General features: G+C 55.2%; 1 protein-coding gene across 1 annotated transcript in view; it reads right to left on the bottom strand.

Annotated features, from left to right (window-relative positions):
• HDAC4 (histone deacetylase 4) overlaps positions 1-17,815 on the bottom strand; it is a 288,150-nt gene extending 270,335 nt beyond the window's left edge. The window contains exon 1 of the mRNA XM_059167529.1: positions 17,528-17,815. The gene's annotated coding sequence lies outside the window, so the exon portion shown is untranslated. The remainder of the gene's footprint in view (positions 1-17,527) is intronic.
• Positions 17,816-19,756: the final 1,941 nt, after the last annotated feature.

Raw genomic sequence — 19,756 nt, 5'->3', positions numbered from 1 at the left:
TGCTCGGGGACATGCCCCAGAGGCCCCTGGAAGTCACTGTGTGCACACACTCGCACACGCATGTGTACAGTTGACACGCCACATACCTCATGCTAACACGGAGTACACAGCAGGTTACACGCACTTCCTATCTACCATATGCTCACATACAGTCCTGACATGTACACATGTGTCTTATATATTTGCATATATGCATAATTACTGTATACACAAACACTTGTCTCTTCCCATCTTTTACTTCACAGTTGGCAAATGACAGGACAGTAAGAGCCACCCATCTTTAAAAACACTCATGGAACTGATGTCTACTGTGTCCCGAGATTTGGTTTTATAAGACAAGAAAGTTCTGGAGGTTGGTCGTATAACAATGCAAATGCACTTGGCATGACTGAGCTGGACACGTAACGTGGTTAGGACAGCAAATCTGAGGTCATGTGCTTCCTGCCACCATGACAAGCAAAGATTTTTTTTTGAGAGCTAGCTATACAAACACAGAAATTCAATGAACTGCCCAAACGGTTTATTGCATGGCCTATTACCCTTCTTTGTCCTCAGTTTCACAGAAGCAAGTGCCAAGAGGGCGTCCCTCTCCATGCAGGCCTGCGATCCGTCAGAAAAATAAGGGCAAGCGGCAGTCACATTCCCCAGGGCACGGTGGGCCCTCGCCATGGAACAAGAGCCCCCGCCCACAGGATCTGCAGGTCACATGTGTCTGGTCAGCTAAGACGTTGAGTGGGAGCAATGACACCGAGCCCCCAGCCACCCCCACACGCACCAGGACGCATAGAGTGTGCTGGTGGGGAGTGAGCTGTCAGTAGACACGTGACTCACATGCCTGCTCTGAGGACAACACAGTCTAGGGACTCAGAGTAAGGGCGCTGCCCCTCTCCCCACACCAGCAGGCGCACCGTGGGCTGGAGAGCGTGGGCTGGGGAGCGGGGCTGAGAGGCGCTGGGTCTCAGCGTATTCTAGAAGTGTGATTTACAATTCAGCAATCCCCTTTCTTTTTATGCAGTCAGGACCACACAAACATGCCTCTTTGTTGTCTCTAACTACATCTGCATGCGGAAAACGTTAACTTCTGGGGAATGGAAACCCATTTTTCAAATGCGAAAGGGAAAAGAAAAGAAAGAGAGAAGGTACATTTGATTCTCATGCAGAAAACGTAAGTGAAAGTTGATTTCATTTCTTCACCCCGAGCTGGTAAATGACGATTGTAACTTGTCCCCAGTGGTTTCAAAATTACTAGCTATGTCGTGGGACGGCGCAGTGGGAATGAGCCCATCTTGGAACGGATGCGTGTCACTCGCTTGAACCCTGCCAGCACTCCGCACTCAGAGAACCTCACCAGTGACATGACAGTCGCCCTGGGTGAGACACCCTGGAAAGGGCGTCACGAAGCCACCACCCCAGTTCCCTGTGACACACACGCTCTCTCAGCTGAGACCGGCTCCCTCGGCTCTGCAGGCAGCTCCCTGGGCAAACCTGGGTGACGCAGAGCTCACACGGCCCTGCGGGGCGACAGACTAGGAATTCACCTGAGGTCCCCCGGATCTCTGCGCTCCCCGTGGCAATCAACCACGGCTCAGAATCACACCAACAGGAGCTGGTTTCCCAAGCTAGGCAGGGCACGCACCCACGTTAACAGATTAAAATTAGGCACCCTCATTATTAAACTGTCACTGTAAGAGCCGGAAATACCATTTTTTTAAATGAATAGAAGAATTAATGGATTTTTTTTTTTTATTTGCCTGCCTTTGTGACACCCAGCCTGTCTCTTCTTATCAAGGCACTCATCAAACATGCTTCTGCCACATATGCACATTAAATCAATAGTACTTTCCCCAATTATAGTAACTGCTTATGTGTGTCGCTGATCTATTCTCCCAATTTAGTTCCCTTAACATTGATGATCTTGCAAATGCTTTAATAAGACACACTCCCAGGCCATACAAGAGAAATACTTCCCCTTCTGACGTGTAACCACAGAGCTAACCCGTAGGGGCCTCCATTGGCCATCCCGGCATTGGCCACAGGGCTCTCATCTCTAGGGGACCAAGAGGGGCTTTTGCCAAGAGGGCCATGGGCAGGGGGTCTCCCAGACTCCCCCCAAGTCCTCCGCAATGGGGAGAACCAGTGTTCCCCTGGGCAGGTCCAGGCCAGGAGAAGCCATCACTCCCCACCCCGAGGGAGCTTTCTGAGACAATTTACATTTTATCTAAAAACACGAGTGAAATGTCCATTCTGCCATGTAACACAACCGTGTTCTCTGCTCACTGGTTTTCCTATTGTAGCATCATACGTGACTGTCCAGCTCACTGGTTTCACACCAGCCTTCCAGTGCCCACAAGACACAGCCACTGCCTGTAGCCATCCCTCATCCTCGTGCCCTGGGCCCACCTCACCACACGCCCTCAGTGTCCTTACCAGCTGGGAGGCCCCATGCTGCTCCCGGCTTCCGCATCTTCCAGAAAAGGGCACAGTCACTAAGTAGCCCCATCCTTCACACTCCAACTCAGAGGTCTCTGAGCCTGGGATCCGAAAGGAGGAGAACACTACTGGCTGCTGGGAGAGTGAGCCGGGCTTGGAGAACAGGCCTGATGGAGCTGGGCTGGGCAGTGACAGGGAGAGAGGCTGGGGGCCAGAACAGCTACTCCAGACCAGGCCCCTCTGAGCAGCAAGGACATAGTCCCCGGCGAAGCAACAAACAAAAGTTCATTCTCCCAATCCAACATGCTCCAAGTTTGCCTGATAACTACAAAGTATTCCTTTCTGTCCCAAGTAAAGCAGAATTGCAAGGACGGGGACCGACCAGGGTTCCACTATCCACTGCCATGCCTCCCCCCAGTGCCCCGAGCCGGCTGTGGCACTCCCACAACACCAGCCAGCACAGAGGACAGTCCTGGACACCAGGAAATGGAGGAAAAGGGCCAGGCCAGGGGAACAGGAATGCAAAGTGAGGCTCAGGCCACACATACTTGCAGAGTGCAGAGGACGGCCTTCTCACAAGGAGGAACAGAGGCCAGCAAGGGAGGAAAGAAGCTGGGAACGGGACCCCTGGCTGAGAAGGGCCACGGGAAGATGAAGAGACTCGGAGCACCCTACTCCCCCAGTGTGACAAGGCCAGGAGACACTCCCAGCCCCTTATGGCTGGTGCCCACCCGGAACACAGGCCCTGACAGAGAAGCTGGGCCCAGGGACCAGAGATGGGAATGTGGGTGCCCAGAGCACGTGGGTGGTGGGGGAGCCTCCCTTGGGAAGAGCCTCTTCCTGACACTCTCTCACACAGGCCCACGGGCCCCTCCTGCTGTGGGAGGAAGCCCCCTCCCAGCCCCCTGGGGGAAAAAAAAAAGCTCTACTCCAGGCCTTCCGGAGAAAGCCTGAGCCTCTGCTTCCCTGAGCCTGAGGCCTCCCAACCTCGTTCATGCCTTGGCAAGCAAAGAAAAGGATCTTCAAGCAGCTGGGGGCCACTCAAAGCAGCAGGCTGGAGAGTAAGAACCCAAGGAACACGGCTCCAGCTGTGAGCGCAGCACAGGGAGCCCAGCCCTAGGAGGAAGGACCTGGAAGGCAGAGATGGGCTGTGGGAAGGGGCGGCCATACAAACCATCTGCTTCCTTACGTCTCGACCTTAAGCCCATGGGAAGGAGCCCTGCAACTCGGGGGCAGCACAATTCAGCAGTAGGGCCAAGATTGGCAGCAGCAACACACACACACACACACCTGGCCTCGGGCACTTCCAGAGGACAGGGTGACAACAGCAGGACTCAGAGCCCCTGTGGCCTCCTCATCTGTTTCTCATCACAAGGCAGGAAAAGGACAGGGTCCAGGAGAAATGATGGTCAGGCTCAGGGACGACAAGGACATCATGACTACACCTTTGGCCACTAGCGAATCGAAAGGGAGCCATCCAGCCATCCAAAAGAGGTGGTCCCCTATCGCTGTCCTGGAAGCCGACACAAGCCCCTGACTGCAGACACACACGAGGGCCCAGCGGGAAAGCCCGGGAAACAGGGTGGAAGCTGGTCCACGCAGCCAGGCAAAGGGCACGGATGGCAGAATCTGAGGAAGGGAAGCTGGACGGAGCCCTACAGCCCCCAGAGGCAAGGCAAGGGACCCGAGTTTTATTCTAGACAATGGGAAGCCATGGTCCTCAGGACAGGTGCGCCATGACTAGGAGACAGGGAAGGCTGATGTAGTCAGGATGCAGGCAAAAGACGGAAGACTGGAGGCAGGGTCCCAGGAAGGAAGCTTCAAGAGTGAGGGTCAAGGCCACTGGCACAGAGAGCCAAATGCCATTGAGAATAGGGAGCCAGGGGCATGGCAATGACAGGAGAGAGACCACAGGTGAGAGGGCCACCGTCAGAGCCAGGCAAGGTCCTAGCTCGGAGAGGAACATGGGGCTCAGGCCCAATGCCACTCCTAAGGTCTTGCTGATGGGGACCAAAGAGTGTGGCCCCCGGGAGCAGGTCATGTCCCGTGGCAGCAGGGGCAGGTGGAGGCCTTGGGAGCCGGGGGACCAGCTGGGTGTTGGGCAAGAGCCCTCCACAGGAGCTGCATGGGTTACTCCGACCATGTCCAAGCCGGACACGGAGCAGCCCCACACCACAGAAGTGAGGGATCCAGCACCTCAATGCCACGAGCACACCATCTCCACGGGCGCCAGCTGCACCTCCTTAAGAAACACCCATAGAATCCAGTCAGGAGAGAAGCTCAGCCCGGGAGCCAGCGGGCAAGGCTGGCCTCAGCGGTCCTGGCCCAGCCGGACCTGGGCCCCACTGATAGGACGGAAAGCCAAATGCCTCCAGGCAGGACGCAAGCAGGCGGGGCACCGAGGAGGGAAGGTGGCCACAGCACTCACAGCTAGGGAAGTGGGTGAGGATTGCACGACGTGGAGGGAGAATTTCATCACCCAACCGCCGCCGCCAGAGCACCTCAGTCCAAAAACTGCCATTCCTCATTTAGTGCTGGGTGGACCAGGGCAAGCAGCTCAGTCTGTAGGAAGTACAAGAGAGGAGCCAGACTCTCACATTTAACCCTCGCTCCCATGTGTGTTCATGCCCATCCATACACAGGTACACGCGTGTCTCTGTGCACATGCACACATGTACGTGCCTGTGTGCACAAACACATGTGTATGTGCATGTACACACAGCATGCCTGTGTGTGCGTATGTACATGTGTCTCTGTGTGCACACACGTACACGTGACTGAGTGCATGTGTACACATGTCCATGTATCTAGGTGTGTACATGTGTGTTGTGTAAATGTGTGCACATACGTGTCTGTGTGCATGCACACACGTACACAGGTCTGTGTGTGCACATGTGCACATGTATACATACACGCATGTGTATGTGTGCCCATACCTGTCAGTTACCAGAGCTGTCCATCCCAGAAATGAACTGAGAAATAAAGAGAGGGAAGACGGGGTACTGGTGACAAGTGGCCTCCGTGAGGTCACCTGCTGCAGCGGCCACCCTGCCCACAGGTACCAGGGTAGCCACAAGCAGGGCTCCTGAGGGGCAGGAACACCTTCAACCCAGACAGACAAGAGGCCTCCCCAGCAGCAGTCCCACCACTTGCTGTCCAGCTGTGTACCCAACCCACAGGGCCAGTCACCACCACCACCAGCACAGAACCCAGGAGCCTCCCCCACACCTCAGGAAAATCTCCTTGGGGGAGGGATGTGCAGGGCTGAAGTTCTCTGCCTCCGGCTGAGACCCTTCCATGCCTGGGGAGATGACCAGGCCGAGGCCCCCAGCCCACAGGGGCATCACACTGGTCCCCACAGTTTGGTGAGGTCAGGGGCACCTTGCTCTGATCATGCATAAAGAAAACAGGCCTGGCCTGTTGTGGCCATGCTGCAGCCTGTACACAGCTGCACCAGGACATGTACCTGGACCCCTTCCTAAAATGCAGAGCCCCTCACCACTCTGCTTCTCTGACCTGGCAGTGCCTTACAAAACGAGCCCTGCACTCCCCTCTCCCAGGGGCAGACAGCCGTACTGTGCATTCCAAGCAGCACCTAAGGAACAAGGCGTGGGCTCAAACCCAAGCTGCCCACCCTTCCACCACCTGCCTCGGGGATCAGCCTGCTCAAGCATCCGCTGGGAGTAAGGAAGTCGGAGAACATTTAATAAGACCACAGTGCCCAGCACGAAAGAAGTATCGCAGGACACAGCTGGGCAGAGGAGGTTCCTGGTCACAGGAACCTAAAGAAAGTCAACGTTTCCACATGGCAGGTAGAGAAGCTAGGCCACTACCCCTATGTCTCCCATGATCACAACAATCGTCTCCGCTGGGGACTTTGCAGCTGGGAAGACTGAGGGACAGAGAAGCTGGATATCAGACCACGAACACACTGTAGGGTTGTGAAGATGGGATTTTGCCACCCATCTACCTGATCTCAAAGCTCATTCTCCGCAAGGCACCCCTTGCCTGCAGAGAGGGAGACGTGTGAGGTGGGAACTTTTGGAACTGCCAGGCTGAGTGCGCTTAGTGGGCAGGGGTCTTCTCCCACGCTGTCTTCTCAGGATACCCTCAGAAGTGTCCACCTCTGTGCGGGGCAGGAGAGCTAGCAGGGGTCCAACGCCTTCCAGGGCCTCCTCAGATAACTGCCTTGGCTCTCCTGGGTCGCCTGGGAGCACTACCCAGGGAATCCCTGGGGTATCAGTCAGGAGGAAGCAGCCACAGGCCTCAGGAGACCCAGCCCCTGCCATCTCCTGGCTCCACTGCCCCACTCCAAGGGCCCCTCCCAGGGCTGTCAGCATCCAGGCCAGCTGGTCGAGGGAGAGAACGGAGGAATCTCCCTGATGAAGCTTCTAGATCACCCCATCCACCTTGCCAGCTGGCCAGCTCTAGCCACATGCTACTGCCTTCCAGGGCCCGGGGTACACCTGGGAGAAGGGCATCCAGGAAGGTCCGCGTGCTCAGCATTCTTTGCCACAGAAGTGAGTCCCAGTGAGTGCCTCATTTCTAGACCCTGCTGAGCCCTCTCCCCCGACCACCGTGACCTCCACAGAGGGCCACTACAGGACCTCCGAGATAAAATCTGTGTTCAGTACAGCACTACGCATAGCAATTCCCATGGCACACTGTTCTGGATCTGCAGCTAGGGCCACAGAGAGCAGAGGGCTCTGTGGAGGCTGACATGCACTAGGTCCCTCCTCAGCATCCATCCTCTCTCTCCATCCTTCGAATCACAGTGATTTCCACACAAGGGAAGCAGATTCCTCAAGCAGCTTCTAGAAGAGGCTGAGCCAGTTTGCGTTCCATACCCTTGGCCAGTGATGGTACAGAGGTGGACAAGTGACCTCAACCATACTGAGCAGAATAAATCCAAGACTTTGCCGGGGAAAAATATGCTGTCTTTCCTAATGGCATAAACCAGGGTACATGAAGTCTTGAGAGCAGCTGGCAGGACCCTCTTATGCCAGAAGCTGACTCTCCCAAACCAGGGAAGGAAACAAGCTCATCTTGATGATGTTGTGGAGGGGCTGGATCAAGCCCTGCCTGAACTATTTCCACCTTTCCTGAAAGCAAGTCAGTTAATTCCCTGCAGTACACGATGCCTTGTGAATCTGCCACAGAGAGATCCCATCTGATGGACAGCTCCTGGAAATACCTTCCTGCTCTTGCTCTCAAGACTCCTTTGAGAGACTCTATAATCCCAAGAAGGACATAACCTGGTATTCCACTTCCTAGCTCCTCCATTCACCTCTATTCACCTCCATTCACCTCCATTCACCACAGCCACCAGGTCCTACAATAAGATCATAGTTGTTCTCCTGCATTCATACCCACACAGCCACCCACGGAAGGCCATGCCCACCAGGCACCAGAAACCTAGCCTCCTGTCGCCAAGCTTTTCACCAGCCTCCCCAGGAGCACTGCCCCTTCAACCCCTGCTGTGCCCCCTCAACCCCAAGCCATGCACCCAGGCCACACAGGCTCCCTCGAGCCACCAGCACATGGAATGGCCTTCGGACAGCACAGCAGCCCGGTGGCAGCAGGTGAGCAAGGCTTGGTCCATATGGCTAAGGCTCCATGCTAGTGCATGACCAAGAAGGGCAAAGACAAGTGGCGAGGGAGCAAACCTGTCGCTGCACTTGCAACACGCGTCTGCGTGGTCCCAGGATAGCTCCCTTTTCCAAAACGCCAGGGAGCATCACAGACAGCAAAACCCCAGCATGAGTTGTCCATCACGCATGCTCAAGGCTCAGCCTCGGGGCTGCGGACCTCAGCATCTCTGGCCTGGGGACGAGTCGTACCACGGTCCAGGGCCAGGCACAGTGGGACAGCCACGGCCAGGCCCAAGCCCTGTGTGCAGCTCACAGCCTGGCTGCCAGGACCCTGCCATGCACAGCAGTGACCTGCGAGCTGCCGCTGTTCAGTGAGCAGTGGGCAAGGTGCAGCTGAGCAGTCAAGACAGAATCTCTGCTGGCGAAGACAAAGACACCAGCTCCCCGATGCTACTGAGGTCCTCCAGGGAGGTGTTCACCCGGCTGTGACCTCGGCAGGTGCAGCCAGAGACAGCCTGCACCAGCACAGAAACCTCAAGGAGCCCTGAAGTTACATAAGGGACGCCAAAGTCACCATCACGGCCCTTGCACATGATCGCCTCCCTGAGACCTGCCCAAGGAGAGGTGGAAGAGAAGGGCCAAGCCTTGGGGACAGGCTCCCAGGCCCTGTCCTGACACCGGCCTCCCCTACTAACAGGCAGTATGTTGGACATGCAGAAACAAGGCAGGGCCAGTTGGGCGACAAGGTCACACCAGTGAAGCTGGGATCTCAACCCCGGTCTGACTCAACACCTGTGTCTATCCTTAGCACCCCAGAGCCACAGAAGCCAAAATGTCCTCACCTGTAGACCCCTCCCATACACGCCAGGCCAGTCAGCACCCCGGAAACAGAACCAATACACACCCCCAAGTCGTGAGCCCCACCCACACCCACAGCAAGTCCACCCAAGGAGCTGGCCCCACAGTACAGCCCCACCACAAGCCTGTCACTCAGCCCCGTCTGCTGTTTAACAGAAAGAATTCTGGGGGCACCTGGGTGGCTCAGCTGGTGAGGGTCTGACTTGATTTCGGCTCAGGTCTAGATCTCAAAATCATGAGATCAAGCCCCACGCCGGGTCCGTGCTGGCCATGGAGCCTGCTTGAGAGTCTCCCTCTTCCTCTGCCCTTCCCCACCCCCAAAAAAAGGAATTCTGAAAATAACAGTTTCCTCAAAATGCAAACGTTTAGATGAACATTCTCCATTCCGCCAGTATCTGGGAACAGAGCTGGGGATACACTTTACACTGCTGTCTGTGGACCCCATGTCCCCAAAAGTCAACTCTCTCCATCAGCCTGAAAAGGTGATGGGACGCTCCTCTGCTGGAGTCCCAATCCCAGCGAGGCTCACGGCCACTGGGGGCAGGGAACCCAGGCAGCCCAGGCTTCCCTGGGGCACGTGAGAATGCGTGACAGGTGGGATGCTGCAGGCACTGCTGTCCATGCCAACAAGAGGGGACACACGAGGCCACCGTAAAACCAACAGGACAGCAAAGGTGAAAAGAAAACAATGTGCTTCAGAGAAAGAACTCACAAGGAGACGGAGGCAAGAAGTGACGCGTCTTTCCATGTGTCCCTCCAGCCTGGACGGCTGAGGAGGAAAGAATGACAGCTCCCCTATGCTGGCAAAGAAAGGCTTTCCAAGGAATGGGGACCGAAGTCACCCAGGACAACCTTCTCAGTACAAAATCAGACATAATTCCAGAGCAGACAGGGTATTAACCCAGGGCAGTTCTTCCCAAACAACCCCTCATGGCTTGTTCTAAAGGTCCACAGGGGCTGAGGGCTACTGCCCCCCGTGAGTGCCACACTCCTTGAAGCCACTCATCTCATGGCCCAGCCTTGCCCCACTGGGTTGCAGACCCTGCTGGATGACTTCACCTCCTCTAGGTGTCTAGCCCCCAAGAGGAAGTGGGGGTCAGGCTCTCAGGCTCATCAGAGTACTCCAACCCCTCAGGCCTGTGGGGCTGGAACAGCAGGTGTAAGAGGGAGAGCTTTGGTGTCAACGTGAAAGGACCCAAGCTCCCCGCTGTGATCTGCCCTCCCTGCTGGGACCCCGCTTTCTGCCGAGATACTCTGAGGACACAGTTACCTGGAAAGAAAGCCCTCGCAGAGGCCAAGTGGAGCTCAGACTTAGCCTCTGACTCCCCACCTATAAAAACAACAGCTAGATTAGAGGCAGGCTCAGGTCCCTTCCAGAATGTTCTCTATGCTCATTCCCACAGAGCTTGGGCTCTCACAGCTGCTCTAAGGAGTCCTGGACCCAGAAGAGAGTTCTCAGGAACACTGGCTGGATGAGGTAAGGGCCTCCCGTGTTCTCCTAGTGTGGGCTGCTCTCACTTCTCGCCCAAGCCCTCTGTGCCAGTGCTGCAGGCCAAGCACGTTCAGGACTGGGGCCCCCCAGGGGGGCCTCACAGAGGAAGCATGCACACTCACATCCCGACCATGCTGCCTCCATCAGGTTAGACAAGAGAAGCCAGGCGCCTGGCACCTCACAGGAATCGGAGAGAAGACAGAAACCTCGATGAAGCTACAAGCAGACAGCACCCATGAGCAGGGAAGGAAGTCCTTCGCGGGGCAGCGCTGGCAGCCAGCCCCCTGGTTTGTGTCCAGCTCACCCCTCCTCACACACTCCAGCCTGGGAGCCCTCACAGCTCGCTGCTGTGACCCTGCAACTCTGGCTCTGGCTAAAAAACACCACAACCTAACTGAGGCAGGCTCCACAGCCGCTGTTCACTAGCCTCTGGCTCCCTACGACCTGGTGCACCTGTGTGTGCTCATCCCCTCTTCCTCCTGTCCCCACCCACGTCTCTGCTCACAGGGCAGAGGCCAGAGCTTCCTGGTCAAAATGGTCGGGCGGAGGGGGGAAAGGCGGGGCGCTCTGCAGCTGCTAGCGAGTCCTCCCAACACAGGGAGCACTCACTGCTTCATGCCACCCCCTCTGACCTGACTCTTGGACTTGCACTGGGGTGAGGCTAAGGCTTCGCAAAATAATAACTGGCCCATTCAAAACTTTAAGGAAACCTGCTCCCAACCACAAGCATCACCCCGCCTCCCCGACCGAAGAGGGCCCAGTGGAGGGCCACCAAACCTTGTCTTCCCAAGTCTGAAAAAGACCCGCCCCAGCAAACAGCAGCACACAGAGCAGCTGCTCCCGGGGGGAACGCTTGGCTCCATCCCTGTTGGAGCGACACCCTCATGTGGAAGGTCAGCTCTGGCTTTCAGGCCCTAAAAACTCATACATTGTTTCAGGTTCCAACTTCAGTCCTACAAGAGCACTGGACTCTCACAGATAGGATACTTCATAAACAACAGTAAACGAACACAGCCGAACATCCACATTTTTGAACAGAGCAGTCGACAAAATGTTTATAGTTGCACCCATATGAAGGTATCATATGAAAATTATGGGGCTAAATAAGACATGACTGCATAATGTCATTAATTACGACACAAAGCAAACAGGGGGGAAATGTCATTAGTAAAAGCAGTGGTGAGCCCTCTGAGCCCGGCGCCTGGGGATGGCCTGGCGGAAGACAAGCTTACGCGCTTCTCTGCATCCCCAGAACCCACTCCACTTGTATGGATGGTGTCTACTTAACAGCATCTAATCTCCAAAATCAGGACGAAGCAGTTTCCAGATTGAGGCAGGGAGGAAATGGGCAATTCCAAAGTGCCAGCAGGAACAGGTTCTTGAGGCCCAAGGAGCAGGTCCCCTCTAGGCCAAGAGCATGCCCCTTCCCCAGCCACCCCACCAGTCAGCCCCAGAGTGCTTCCACCCCCACGACCCCACGGAGCCCCCAGTGAGGGAGAGAGGACCCTCAACTACAATGACCCAGAGGACTACTGGTATTCCACAACTGGATCCTGTGAGGAAGGGGTAAAAAAGATGCTGGGCTTGTGTGTGTCAGAGGACTGAAGGAATTGTACCCATGAGGGTCAGGGAAGGAAGAGATGGAGAAAGCTGGTGGGGAGGAACGGGAACAGCATATACCAGGTCTCTGGGTTGCAAGGGGCTTGCAAAGCAAAGCAAAGCAGGCAGGGGGCTGAGGTTCAGCAAACAGGACAGGAGGCTGGTCCAACAGAGGCCAGGATCGGACAGGACTCCCAGGGTCCAAGAACAACAGGAAGTCAGGACAGGGTTTTGAGCAAGGGAATGGAGTGGACAGATCTACTTCTGAAGGAGACCACTTAGGCTATGACTAACGGCGTGGACCAGACCAGGACTGCCCAGACCCAGGAGGCCAGCTCCCCGCCAGGAGAGCTTACAGGTGAGTCAGGGAAACAAATCACCTAATTCTTCTAATGCTAAGCATATTTATCAACTTCCCAAGGACTTGGTTTCTCTTCTTTATAAATAATGAAGCTGAAGAGTGTTTATCCCCCAATGGTAATACCAGGCTTAAAGAAAAAAAAGCATTACTATTAAAAAGTAATACACACTCAGGGGCGCCTGGGTGGCTCAGTGGGTTAAAGCCTCTGCCTTCGACTCGGGTCGTATCCGAGGGTCCTGGGATCAAGCCCCACGTCGGGCTCTCTGCTCAGTGGAGATCCTGCTTCCCCCTCTCTCTGCCTGCCTCTCCGCCTACTTGTGATCTCTGTCAAATGAATAAATAAAATCTTAAAAAAAAAAAAAAGGTAATACACACTCAGAGCAAAAGTATACACAGTACCAACATCTATGTAAAGTCAAGATAGTCCCTCACATCCCATCTCCCCAGAAGACCCACCCCAGAAGACCACCATTATCACTTTAGAGACCCAAGTAGTTAAAAAAAATAATAATAATAAGGGACCCCCTGGTACTACTGCTCAGACCTATTTTCTCAACACACCAAACGCTTCTGGTCTGTGAGCCTGCACACCCACATCCCATAGGACAAAAATACCAAAAGGTATTTAATAAGTATCGTCTTTATAAATAATGTGGTGATACATTATTCATAACATGCCCCGTACATATCTGGGTATCTAAGCACCTATCATATTCTTTCCCAAGAATAAATTGTCCCAACCAGCAGAATTACTGGGATCAGAGAAACCACCATTTCAATTTTTGACACATAAAACTTTTCTGGAGAGTAATTAAGTAATTACGATTTGCTCTCCAGAGAACAAATAATAGTAACAGCCAACATTTAACATTGTGCTCTCTACATGCCCCATTCTAAGTACTTGCCACATAATACTTTATTTTGATTTCACAGAAACTATGGAAGATAGGAATTGTGATCCCAACCAACAGGTGTTTGATCAAACAACCTTTGCTGATGCTGTGGGCATCAATGGATTCTTTCACCTGAAACCATCCATTAATAAAGCTAAGCTTTTTACATTAGCTCATGTGATTTGTATTATTTATGGTCTTTGCTCAACTTACAATAGGGATGTTCACCCTTTTCTATTGGTTTGCAAAAGCTCTTTACATCTTATCTATTAGGCTCATATAGGCACGTCTTATTATATACTTCTCTCATTGTCTCTGAACCTCACCTATGGAATCTTCTGCCAAAATGAATTGTCTTTAATTTTTATGCTGTTAAATCTGTCAGTATTTTATCTTTAAGGTTTCTGGCTTGGTGTGACAGTAAGAATAGATTAAATTGGTAGTTTTTCAAAGTTTTTGGTCCTTAGTATGCTTTCTTCCAATAAAATCTTCCAAGGCAATCCTGCAGACAAAATAGGGAAGGCCAAAGTGCTTTGGTTGAAATTGACGTGGAGCCCAAATCCTTGCCAACCCTCAGACAGGCTCAGAAGGTCCAAGCACAGGATACAACGACCATCAGCTGACACAGTTGTTAAGATCCCTTCCAGTCCTACAATGCCACACACATGACAGCAGACAACATGAGAAAACCTGAATTACTTCCCAGACCCCTCTGAACCCAAAAGATCTTCCCAACAGACATCTTCTCAAAGAGGCTATGCTCTTCCAAACGCCTCAGCAACACTGAACTTGAGCTTGCAGAGGCCAGGAAGAGAGGGAGAATCAGCATCTGGGACTTGATACAGCCAGGAGTACCAGATGCTCCATTTCCACTTCTCTCTTTGGTTCCTCCTCTGCAAAACAGGCCCAGTGGCAACTGCTTCAAAAGGCCCTGGGAGAGGGAAATGGGATGCACACGGCCAAGTACTTACAACAAAACGTGGCCCCAAGCAGGTGCTCACAAAACATTAGCTACTGGTCTGTTACAATCACTAGCTAGCGGTATGACCTGCTCACTAGGAGACGTTCCAGTTTCCACACTGAGTGATGCAGACAGTGATCTGTCCCGACGTTACATGGACGATCACAGGAAAGGTGACCCATGTAGGGCCCTGGACCTTCCCTCTGGCACATGAGTTAGGAGGCAGGTCAGAAAAGGCATACAACTGGTCGCAGATGCCACAGCCCAGCCTGCACCCCTAAACAGACCCCAGAAGAGAAAACTGATCTTTGGAAGAGAACTCACAGATCTTACTTTGGGACTTTTTTCCCCAAAAGGAACAGTCTGTAAACATATGCTGTCAAGATCTGTTAAAATGCAGCATCAATTCTGCCATGGACTAACTTGAACCAGAAGATGCTACACCTTTCTCTGAGGTCAAGATCAGTGGCCCCAAACCCCCTAACACCCCAGCACATACTGACTGTCTGAGATGGAAACAAAACTCCTTCCCAAACTTGATGCCTGCCCCTCCCACCCCAGGATCAATGGGGAGCTGCTCCCGAGGGGGCAAGGACTCGCACCCTGGCGAGAAGAGCAAGGGCTGGAGCCCAGCTTCACAGGCTGCAGAGCAAGGGCAAAATCTGAAGCTTACACACACACACACACACACACACACACAGGCTGGGCCGGGCCCCTAGCTCCAGCTGCAGTCATCGATTCTGGTCCAGGAACACAAGCCTGGCCACAGCCTGTCGCCCGCGGCCTCCCAGCGCAGCAGTTGTCTCCCGTTCCCTGCGTTCCACCCCCCGGCCCCCCTTCCGGCTCCCTACATCAGGTATTAATCTATTACTCAGGGAAGCTTCTGAGCGATGAAAGCCCAGCCGTTTTCAATAGAGAACGGTATGGCTGGATTCTACAGGAGTGATGAAATGTTTCTTCTGCTCTGGCAATTAAGACGGCACAAAGTCGCCTTTCCTCTGGTGCCACCCCCAACATCAAAGGATGAGAAATTCAAAGCCATTCATGCTGCATTGAAACCTCACAATGAAGCTGGGAAATGGAAGTCGATTACTGGGCATAAATATGCAGTAGTTAAAAGGAAAGAGTTATAACGAAATTAAACTGCAGCAACCCCACAATGTGTGGAAACTTCCAGAACTGGAGTTCCCCTGGTACACATCAAGAGAGACAGCCTTATAAAGCAGGTTTCTGACCGCTGAAAGTCAAGATCAGCCACTCCAACGGCACATGGCCAGTGTGCCATGCCACTCTGTCGACCTTGCTACAGCAACAGCCCCCAAGGCCTCTGAGAACATGGCATGTGGACAGTTTGATTTTGCAGGGCTTGGAAGCTGCTGACCACAGAACATTCTGGCTCGGGGCTGCTGTGGCCACATCTGTCCTTGTTCCCTAGGCAATCCAGGCTGACCGGAGTCCACAGTCATCCGCTCGCCACCCCCCACACCCCCAGCCCCAGGGGCTCCCCCAGAGACTCCCCCAGAGGCTCTCCTGCTGCCAGCTTGCCGGAGAATGCAACTAACCCTAAAGAGGGCAGTGTTCCATCTGCCTGCTGCATTAATCCCGCTCCTCTTCTGACTACCGCTCTCTTTAGGATGGTATTTGATCTTTAAAATAAAAGCCCAGAACCCAGAAAGCTATAGAAGTCTTACAATGTGTCAGGGTGTGTGGTTTTTAAGGCAGGAAAATACTTGCCTCCCACACAAATGTGAATTCTGGGGAAAGATGCCACAGATCCAAGGGAGTAGAATATCTGGGAAAGCTTGATCAGTCTTAAAAATAGATAATTGAACACAGATTTTAGAATTCTCAGGAGCTACCTGAAAAAAAAAAATAAATCTCGCCTATTTTTGATATCCAAAACTCCATTCTGATGAAACTTCTAACAGGGTGGCATTTTGCATTTCCAATTATAATAGAGTAATTGTGTTGCCATAGTTACTGCAAAATTCTGCAATAACTTTTGTTGCTTTGTAATTGCTGGAGTGTATATTCGTGTACAAGCAGCTGAGTTTTCCTGATTCGATGCCTCTCCTTCCTTTCCCTGATCGTCACCAACCACCACCTTCCCTGGCTCGATTCTGAAACCACATCAGTTTCGTAGAACCATCCCTAACCTAATGCGCGGAATTATCACAGGCAATTAAAACTCCAGGCAACCACGATCGTATTACAAAAGAAAAAGTGAAACCAGGCCAAGGTGCAAACCCATCAGCATTCCCCGAATCTTGCTGGGCTGGCACTGGGTGAGGGCTGTTTACATGTTTACTCCCAGGCCTTCCATGCTTAGGTGGTTGGTGGGAAATAAACAGAAAAGCCTGAGTAGAGAAAAGAGAGAAAGCAAAGTAACTGCCCAGGCCCCTTCCTCCCTCACCCAGGGCAGGCAGCGCGGCTCTCAGCAAGCAATTAGGCAGGTCTCTACAGTAATGCAATTAAGATTTAGTTAAGAAAGTCATTAGTTTTAAAATAACTTAAGTTTAATTTCTGCAACGCTTTATTTGAAAATTGTGTCACAGCAGGTCAATTTACAACATGCAATAAAGAAAACACTCATATCAGCTGCTGCAAGTTATTACAAATTTTTGATGTGCATTAAATGAGTACACTGGGTTCCACCCCCGGCCTTTCCAACTGATACGCGCGGTCTCGTGCTGTAACAGTGTCAAATATTCCAACGTTAAATGTAAATACGAGATAATTTGCTTACAATCCCGTGGTGTGCTTTTGCAATGTCGGGAAACGCGGCTCCCACTGTCTGGGCAGGACGGGGCCACATCTCGGCCTGTGAAAAGCCTGCGGGCACCCAGCCGGGGGCGCGGGCAGCACCCCCACCCCTCCCGTCACGGACCGGGGCACCCGCGCCGCGAGCCCCGGGCAGGGACGTTTTTCTGCAAACTCACAGCCCTGGACAAAGTTACATAAACGGCGCCCGCCTGGCTCCGGGCGCCCCCCGGCCCACCTGCCGAGGGCTCGGCCTGGGCGGGCGCCGGGCGCGTGCTCCCCCCTCCCCCCAGGCCAGCCGGCCGTCCGGGCCCGGCCTCAGCCGCCGGGCTGCAGCGAAGAGTGCAGGACGGGCTCGGGCTCCCGCTCCGGAAACCCACGGGCTGGGCGCCACGCGCGGCCTTGCGCACCGGCCGGGGCCGGGGCCGGGGTGCGGACCCGGGCGTCCACCTGCCGGGCCCGCGACGGCCGGAGGGGGGGTATGGTGGGGGGGCGTGGGGCCGACGGCCTGCAGGCGGGGACGGGGGCGGGCGGGGGGCGGACAATGGCCCGCGGGCCGGGGCCGGGCCGGGGTGCGCTTACCGCGGCGGCGGGGCGGGCGCTCTAGCCCCGCGCGGGCGCTCCGAGCCGCATCTCCTCAGCCTGCGCCGCCACCACCACCGCCGGCGGCGGGCGGGCGGGAGCTCGGGCGGCGGCGACAGCGGGGACGCGGCCGCGGCGCGCCGGGCCCAGGCTGCTGAGGCGGCGGCGCGGGCGGGCGGGCGGGCGCGCGGGCTCGGGCGCGGGCGGCGGCGGGGACGATGCTCCGCGGCGGCGGCCCCACAACCTCCCCTCCTCATTCACAAAAAATTGACCCACGTTGAACCATGATGCCGCTCCCCCCTCCAGCACGGAGCTGGGCGCTGATAGGCCACGCCCGACGCCCGTCAGCCGCCTCGGCCCCGCCCCCCAGCCGGCGGCTCCGTAGCCATTGGCCGCGCCAGCCTTGCATCACCTCCCCTCTCGGGCCCCTCCCCACTGTCCGATTTCTAACGAAGAGCTCGTCAATTACGGCTCGGCCCCGCCCTCGGGCCGCCCTCCCCGGCCGCCTGGCCGTCCTTCCATTGGCCCACAGCGTCCCCGAGTACCGCCCCGTGTGCTCCCACCCCTCGTCCCATGGCCACCAACCGCCAGGCCAGACGCCCTACAAAAGTCAGGGATGCTCCACCTCTGCCCGCCTCCCAGCACAGGTCCTGGTCCCCATTGGCTGCCCGAGATGCCAATCCTAGGGGGCGGGGTTATCAAAGGACGCTCCAGGCGCCAGCCGCTGGGCGCTTCGCGGTTGAGAAAGCGCAGGGAGTCGAGCGGGTTGTGATTGTAAACATGGGCCCTCGCCCTGGCGAGTTCCACTTAGCAGTCCCGGAGAACTGTTGTGCGCCGGTCTAGTGGTCAGGATCGCGTGCCTGATCGCCTAGCGGGCGCACACTTGTGCTCACGCTGAGGCAGGGGGCCGCTGGGGCCTGGCCGCAGCCTCCATCTTGGCTACTGGCAGCGATCACGTGGTGCGGCGTGCTCCCGGGGACGCAGGGGCGGCTCGGAGGACGAGTGCGCAGGCGCGGCGGGCCCCGCCCTGCCCCGCGGCGGGAACGCGGCCTCCCGGGCAGGGGGCACGGGCCCGCTAGCCTGTCCGGGGGCGGGAGGTGGGTCCACCGCGTCGGCGAATCTTGGGGCGAGCGCTAGTCCTCGTCGACCCGTCGGCGCTTGGGGTCCTTTGGGCCGTGTGGAGTGGCCCTTCGAGTCCCGCGGGGCTTTGGACGCCCCGCGGGCTGTCGGTCCGCGAGCGCGCAGGAGCCCCGGCCCCGACCCCGACCCCCGACCTGCTTCTGTCTTAGCAGCGCCCTCAGCCCTGCGGCCGCGGCACGCTTGCTGCTCTCGCGTCACGGGTGTCGCCCGGAGGGAGGGAGGACCTACGACAGGTGTGCGGGGGGGTGGGGGGGCGCTGGCCTGGCGTGCACACCTGCGTGCGGGCGGCGCAGCGGCGGCCCCGGGCCGCTTGCTCTCGGAGGCTGCTGGGTGTCGCGCTTCCTCGGGTGAAGATGCGGACGCTTAGCTCGCGTCCCTAAAACTTTGTACCTGGCCGAGTACTTTGAAACCTGTCCAGGTGTGTCAGAACCCAAACTGGGGACGCCAAAAACTTGGGATCTCGAATTTCGTTCAATATGTCCCGTCACTAAACCAGCTTCTTTCCTAGAAAGCATAATCTAGAGAGATCATTTAGCTGAATCCAAGGTGTTTGGGTGTTTTTGTTTTTTTCCCTCGTGCCAAAATGTCCTCACTGGCCAGGCTCTGCCGACAGGAACTTGGACTGGCATTATTCTGAAGTGCACGGAAGATAAACACGGGCGGGTCCCGTGCAAAAGGAACGTCCCCTCAGCTTGAGACCACTGTCGTGACTTGAGAAAAATCTATGGAGAAGTTGGGGGCGGTGATTAGGTCCTCGGAAATCACCTGCTGGGTGAGGGGAGGGGCTGCCCTCCGTTTCCAGCATCACATCTCCTAACAAGGCTGATACCCTTCACTCATCCACTGAAATCTCAACCTTTCCAAGTTTTATGGCCCAGATGCTTTTTCTGGAGATAAAATTAGCTTTTCTGGTGTTATTTTATTTGTGATATTAAGGAACTTGGGGGCGGGGGGTGGGGGTGGAGAATCTGTCAACTCCCCCCGAACTTAAAATCAGAAAACAGGTCAATTTGATCATCAGTCTTAGGATAATCCTGGAGACGACAGATCGGGTATCTGTGACAAAGCCGGCCTGGGGGAGTGCTGGCG

This window comes from Mustela lutreola, chromosome 3 (genome assembly GCF_030435805.1).
Source record: "Mustela lutreola isolate mMusLut2 chromosome 3, mMusLut2.pri, whole genome shotgun sequence".
NCBI classification, from domain to species: domain Eukaryota; kingdom Metazoa; phylum Chordata; class Mammalia; order Carnivora; family Mustelidae; genus Mustela; species Mustela lutreola.
The sequence above is the reverse complement of the archived record's forward strand: the minus strand, read 5'-3'. Positions and strand labels throughout refer to the sequence as shown.